The sequence below is a fragment of the Metopolophium dirhodum genome, chromosome 1 (genome assembly GCF_019925205.1).
Source record: "Metopolophium dirhodum isolate CAU chromosome 1, ASM1992520v1, whole genome shotgun sequence".
Taxonomy (NCBI): Eukaryota; Metazoa; Arthropoda; class Insecta; order Hemiptera; family Aphididae; genus Metopolophium; species Metopolophium dirhodum.
In genome coordinates, this window is record NC_083560.1 from 137,261,325 (window position 1) to 137,268,383 (window position 7,059).

A 7,059-nucleotide genomic window follows, 5' to 3' on the forward strand; every position below is an offset into this window, starting at 1 on the left:
TTGATTTAGATGCAATTTCATTGAGACGTTTTTTGTTATACTCTTTTCGTTTAAGCGAGCCACTTTTATGGTTTTTTTTTTCTTTTGATTATTCTGCTCCATTATAAACTACAAAATTCATATTATAATTTAAAAAATGTAAAAATGTTCCAAATGTTTAGTAAAAATAAAAAATCAATAATATAATAGAATAGAATACGATTGTAAAACAATATTCTGGTTCACTGGTGATAATATATTAATATGATATTTTGATCTGATTGAATGAAATAATTAAAAGAATAGAAAATTTAGTTATTTCTGAGTATTCATATGGATTAGTTCAATTTAAGATAATAATATTATATCTAGTGCTCCTTGATTTTATATGACAATTAAATTCGATATTGAACACAACGGCATAAACGCCAAATATTGTTCATACTATATAGCCGACGACGAGCATCTTATTATATTATTATTTATTATGATCAATGCTGAATAAATAGATAATATACTAATAGCAATTATAGTTATTAACAAATTATTATAGATTAAACATAAAAAAAAATAAATGATAATAATACCTATGAAACACGACAAGGAATAGGTACGTACTACGTAATAATAATTATTAAAGTTTTAATAGTTATACTTTTTCCACTCATATCGATATCTCATAGTTCCAATATTAGGTGACTTTTACAATGACTTTTCTGTGTACTAATTTCAAAATCAAAGTCCTGTCTTAATATTATTATTTTATTATAATATATAAGTAAATAACACTAATTAGGTTCAACACACCAAATCTAAAATAGTTTTAACATTATAAACTATTTTCAATTTATTAAAATTATTATTTTAATAGTTTGTATTACTAAAGAATACAGAAATGTATTATTCTAGAAATTAAAAAAAAAAAATGAGAAACTTACCTGTTTGGGCTAAATGGCAATACAATCAGAATTGTAGACTGAACTACTGAAGACAACAACTAAACCGTCTAAACCCGACGAAGAATTTCAAATGAATGAAATAAACTATGTATAATAATACGAGTTTAATAATATTATCGTTGATAATTATTATTAATCCGAGCAATATTTATAAATAACTTTATTACAAGCAGAAACAGACGGTCAGACGGAGTATACCGTGTACCCGTATGCCGCTTTGTCTTGACTAGAATTCTAAATAAAAATTATTTGTTTTTCGACGAATATACGTTGTACGTATTAGCAATGATTATAAATACTTATATGTATAATCAATGGTATTAGTATAATGGTGTAATATGATCAAAGCTAGTACAGTAGTAGGTACACCAATTATCAATAACTAACCAATGAAATTCATTATTTGTCCTTTATGTAGTTTTCTCTTTTCAATTAAAATAATTTTAAAATAATAATTATTTTTTTTTTAAATTAATAAAATTACTGAATTTAACTGTAACTACATGTACCTATTTGGTAGGGGGCCCAGGTCTTATAATTTTTAAGAGGGCCTACCGGGATTTTCCCGATATCCCGGTGGGCCAGTACGTGCCTGATTTTATCTACTTTGTACAAGGTGTGGCAGGGAAACTACCTTATTTTAGAATGAATAACACAATAACACATAGTGGAGATTGGATAGTCCAGGGAAATCGCGAAAAACGCGCGCTCCTCCTTCGTCTACTGCATTATCATAATATCATGACTGACTAAAAATTTAAAATTTTATTGATCTGTTGTTATATACCAGGTTAGATACCGCTCTTTTAAATGAGCCCCACCCTACCCTTCCCGGAATATATGGCACGTGCTTCAAATAAAGAAGTCCCCCTGTGGCCTGAAAGTTTAATAGATAGTTTAGGAAATCGTTCAGTTATATTTCGCAAAAAAAAAATTCAAATTTTTAAATTAACAATAAATTTCATTAAAAATACATAAAAAGTCCGAAAACTGTCCGATTTATAAAAATATACCCGACTTTCGGACTTTTATCCTACATTTGGCAACGCTGACATACATATATATGAGAATGTGGTTATTTAGAGTGCGTGCGCAATATATATAAATATTAAATAGTAAAAAATATACAAGTAAAAAAGAGATAAATACGTATATATTGCATGCACATCCTTTTTTCACATTAAACAAGTGGCCCCAACGTGGTTCTCGATTCCACGACCCCGAGATTAAGAGTCTCGTGCTCTCAATAATACTTTAGACTGATCATCATTTATTTTATCAATTTTTTTTATGTTACTAGGATCATTCAACTTATCACTTATTTTTAAAATCAGCATACCTTGCGGCGAGACATTTTTGGAGAGGAAATATGAGCCAGCTTGGACGCACAGAAATAGAACAAGCCCTCGCACTGCTGCAACTACTGTTAGGCCCAGCCCAAGGGGTAGGCGACATAGGCCCACGCCTAGGGCGGCACTTAAGCAGCAAGTTAGTAAGGGGGCAGCATTTCCAAAATACTGATAATATTATATTGTCAGGGGCGACAAAATTAGATTTTGTCTAGTTCGCTATTTTCGCTTGTATCGGTTCTGACTACTGCTGCTAGAGCTGTTACTACTATCACTATATCTACTGTTCGAGCTACTTGAACTGCTGCTGTGACTCCAGATGCCAGAGCTGTCACTACTGCAAGAGCTAAGGCGCTTGTTTAAGGGGGCATTGACTTTCAGCACACCACATCCTCTAGTGATTGATAAGTTTAAATATCGTTTCTAAAAAATGTTGAACAAATAAGAAATGCAAACGTTATTTTAAGAGAAGTGGATCTCTGTTATTAGAAAATGAAAGTAACCTAACTAATCATTGGCATGAGGGGGATTCTTCCGAATTATTAAAGAGACAAAATATTCGAAACAATTTTAAACGAAAAGAAACTGAAGATATCACTTTAAGACCGGCAACGTTGACGCATAGTCGAATAAACAGAGACGGCAAGCGGAATAGTAATTTTTCATTCTAATATAAAATTAACTATTTAGTAAATATAGTATACAGGGTGTAACAGGACGACCTGACACGGTGGCACCGAACTAAAATTTTTATTTAGGACTACTTATTTAGGATACCCACCCACAATTATAAAAACGACCAGATAGGTGACTTCCCTCCCCCACCCAATTTTAATCACCTGAAGTTTAATAATGATAAATTGCATAGTTACAAGATGGTTAAAATGTAACAAATAGCTTAAACCCTTAAAAATAATAATTTATAATTTATACAATATAATGAATATTTAGGTGCTAATACTAAAATCTTTTTTACAACCTCTAAGATAAAATTTAGTATTATATATTGATCAAAATTTTTTTAATACATACAAATTGAATCGTATTATTCAACAAAATAACAAAAAAAAAAAAAAACAAAAATTAAAACTTTAAATGTGTAACATACAAACATATTGAAAATAATGGTTTTTTGTGTTAAAATTACATGGGTCAAAAAATTAAGACAATGCTTTTCATCATTTTCAATCAAAATAAATATAATTAATTTATGTTAGTAATTTTAAAAAAACTGGACTATATGTTGAAAAACTTTTTATGATTTCATCTGTATTGATGGGAATATCCTTTTCACATGAAATCATCATGAGCGATTCTAATCGTTCTTTACACATTGTTGATATAAGACGTGTTTTTATCAATTTCAATTTAGAAAATGCCCGTTCTGGAGAAGCACTTGATACGGGGAGAGTGCAAAGTGCACAATGCAAAGTGCAGTATACATTGAGGGAAAAATATTTTTCAACTCTGATTTGTTGCATACTTCAAATAGCATATGTATTGTATCTTGTGGTTTTTCATCTTCCTCACAACTGTCTTCATCGGTGTTTTGGTCATTATTAACTTCAGAATTTAAAACATTTGTAAAATCATGATCTAGTGGATGTAGTTTTTCTGCAAGTCTTACCAACTTCTCCAATTCAAAATAAGTGTTAGCGAATTGTAAATATTCTAGCCTCAAATTCACTGCAGATACAAACTTCCCATAAACCTGCTCAAAAGCATTAAAACAATGAATAGGAAGTTTTAAATTATTGGGTTTTTTTCAAGTCGTTTCTTTTGGAAAAGTAATATACATGTATCTTTAAATAACGGCGTAGAATGCTCGTTGAATCTCTCAGTTACTTGTGTGCAAACAATGTCTATTACAGCATAATAAGCTTATATTTTAAAATTATCTATGGGAATATCAGGTCGATCATCTGACGCCATTTCACCTGGCATTTTTTTATACGTCTGGTACGAATAGCTTTAAGAGGTATCATATAAAAATCATTAGATATGGAATGAAAAAATTACAGCATAATAAGCTTATATTTTAAAATTATCTATGGGAATATCAGGTCGATCATCTGACGCCATTTCACCTGGCATTTTTTTATACGTCTGGTACGAATAGCTTTAAGAGGTATCATATAAAAATCATTAGATATGGAATGAAAAAAATTATTCTTTTCATTCACAATTATTTTAAATTGTGTTTCATTTCTAAGTTCTGCACGATAATAATTCCCGAACTGTTTAATACCGGCAGACCGCAGAGTCGTTGTCCAGGGATATCCCCCTTGCCCAAAAATCTTTACCGTGTAAAATTTCTGCGCTAACCGTGATGGGGTGATTACCGTCGCCGAGTTGCGCGCCCGCCGTACTGTCTCGTCGCACGAACCACCGTGTGTGAAAATTCGATTTTTTTTTTCACTCGACGTTCGCGGTCATTCGGTGGTGCCGGGGTGGTGCACATGACGGCAGCCCCGGCGATGTCCGTCGACACGATTTCGAATTAAACTTTTCGAACGTCATTTTTCCGGGTGCAATAACTCGTTAACCGTTGGTTCGATCTCGACGTACCCGAGGTGTGATCACGTTGTACGTTCCGAGTACTGTAGGATACCGGTGTCCGCGACATTTAAATCGGTAATCCTTTATCCGCGGCCGTACCGCTACGCATGGATTTTGTGATTTTCGCCTTACCGCTACGCTCGGTAATTGACGGATTTTTGATTTTCGTCTAACCGCTAAGGCGAAGTTCATTCGACTCGGGCGTACCCCCGTCGCACATTGTGAAACTCGAAATTTTGTAAATTTGTGAAGGCTTGGTCTGCCCCAGTCTTCGGAATGGTCAGCAATCCAGTGCCCTTCGATGGTATCCGTCCAAGTTTCGGCGACCGACCCTTCTCGCACGCCGAGTGGCGAAACTCAACCGGCGTCGCAGGCCCTCCTTCCGGTGGTCTTCTGACGCGCAAATAGTTTTTTTTCAAAAGTCCCGTTACCGTTTCGCAAGTTACAAGCTCTAGACGCCAGAACATTCCCGCCGCGGCCGGCCATCGTCACCGTGCCCCGGGACGACGGACTTCACGTCGCGTCCCGGCTTCTCCCACGATCTCGGTTGGGGGCCGTTATAAACCTGGTGAGAGGCGCTAACGCAGTAATTTTCCATCCGCTGAAAACAGACTTTTTTAACTTAGCTTTTTTTTACACGGTGGTTAGATTAAGTGTTTTTGGTGTGATATCAACTATGTTTTATAATGTTGATGTGTTAATTATCTGGTTTCTATAATAATAATAATAATAATAATAATCTTTAATAACCGCTTGCCTCCTAATAGTAATATAGAAGGAAATAATAATAAAAGTATAAACACGTCGCGAACAATCGAGTGAAAGTCACGAAATGGTTTGTTTTTGCAACTGTGAGTTGTCACCATAGAGTAATAATATCGTCCGTGCGTTGTCGTAGTACATCTTCACTTCCACCGCCGCCGCCGCGATGAGAGTAGTGGGAATGGATAAGCGGTGGGTCGGAGGATATTTACGATATTTTCGTTCCCCAACCCACCGCTTATCCATCCCCACTGTTCCGTACGCAAAATAGGTCTTAAAAGTACTTGAACATTTTTGCTTATAACTTACAAACTATCTAACTAATCTGCTAGTGAATTCCTTGATTCCCACCTGCACAATATTTCTGATCGATTGATACCTCTGTAAGAATGCAAAACGCAGGTTGTTTTGTGTGATTGTATGATGGCTCTTTATTCTTACGTAAAATAGTCAAAACAGTTTATTTATGTTATACAGTTTTTCTTTTAGTTTGACAAGTGCTCTTCGAGCCACAGATATTTCGGTATAGAATTTTAAATGGGTTATACAATATTTTCTTTTGATATAATTTACCCGTTGAGCTACAAATATTTGATACGTTGATTATTGACGAGTGGTATGACTCACGTGGGTGCCGTAGGGTTGATGGATCGGGCAGTTGAATACCCCAGACCAAAACAGCAGACTCGGTTGGTGGTGTTTGGCGGACATATACGAACAGGATGTGACTATCGGGCGTTGATTCGTCCTCGATGTACAACACTGGTTCCTCTTATGGTGATCCGTTTCCCTTGACAGCGTGCACGTACTAGTTGCGGCGCGGAATGGTAGCTGCGATGACAGCGCGTCCTGTGACGGCGCAACAGCAGCTACGGATCGGCGACGTCGGATGACAGGTTCGACGGTGGCGCGTCCGGGTGACGGCGACGGTCGGCAGTTGTGGACAACGACCGCTGCTGTTTGGAATCGGTAGCTTGAACAGTACGCTGATAAGACGTACCACTACCGACTCCGCACAGAGAGTGTTGTGGGGAACTCTCTCCAGTGCTTTAGGCGTGAGTAGCTTGATCAGTACGCTGCCAGTACCACTACTCACACTGTCAAGGCTGGAAGAGGGGTGTGGAGGGAATTTACTTTACGTTAAATTTGAAATAGTAATATTAGAGAATGAGAACGATGACGGGAACGAACGATAATGTAGGCTCTAATCTGGCCTGTATAAATGTAGTGTGACACCTATTGCCGCTGGTTGGTGTGCTGAATTATATTGACCACATTTCCTTATGTTTCCGCGTGATGCGTGTTGGCTCTCACGTGGGCGGCTAGGTTATATCGATGTAGTTTTTGATGATCTTGTTTACTTTTGTATTGATGATCTCAACTCGTGCTTTTCCGTGTCGGAAAGTCTTATAAAGTTGTCAGGTCTTGGAACGCGTGTGCCGCCGCGCGCT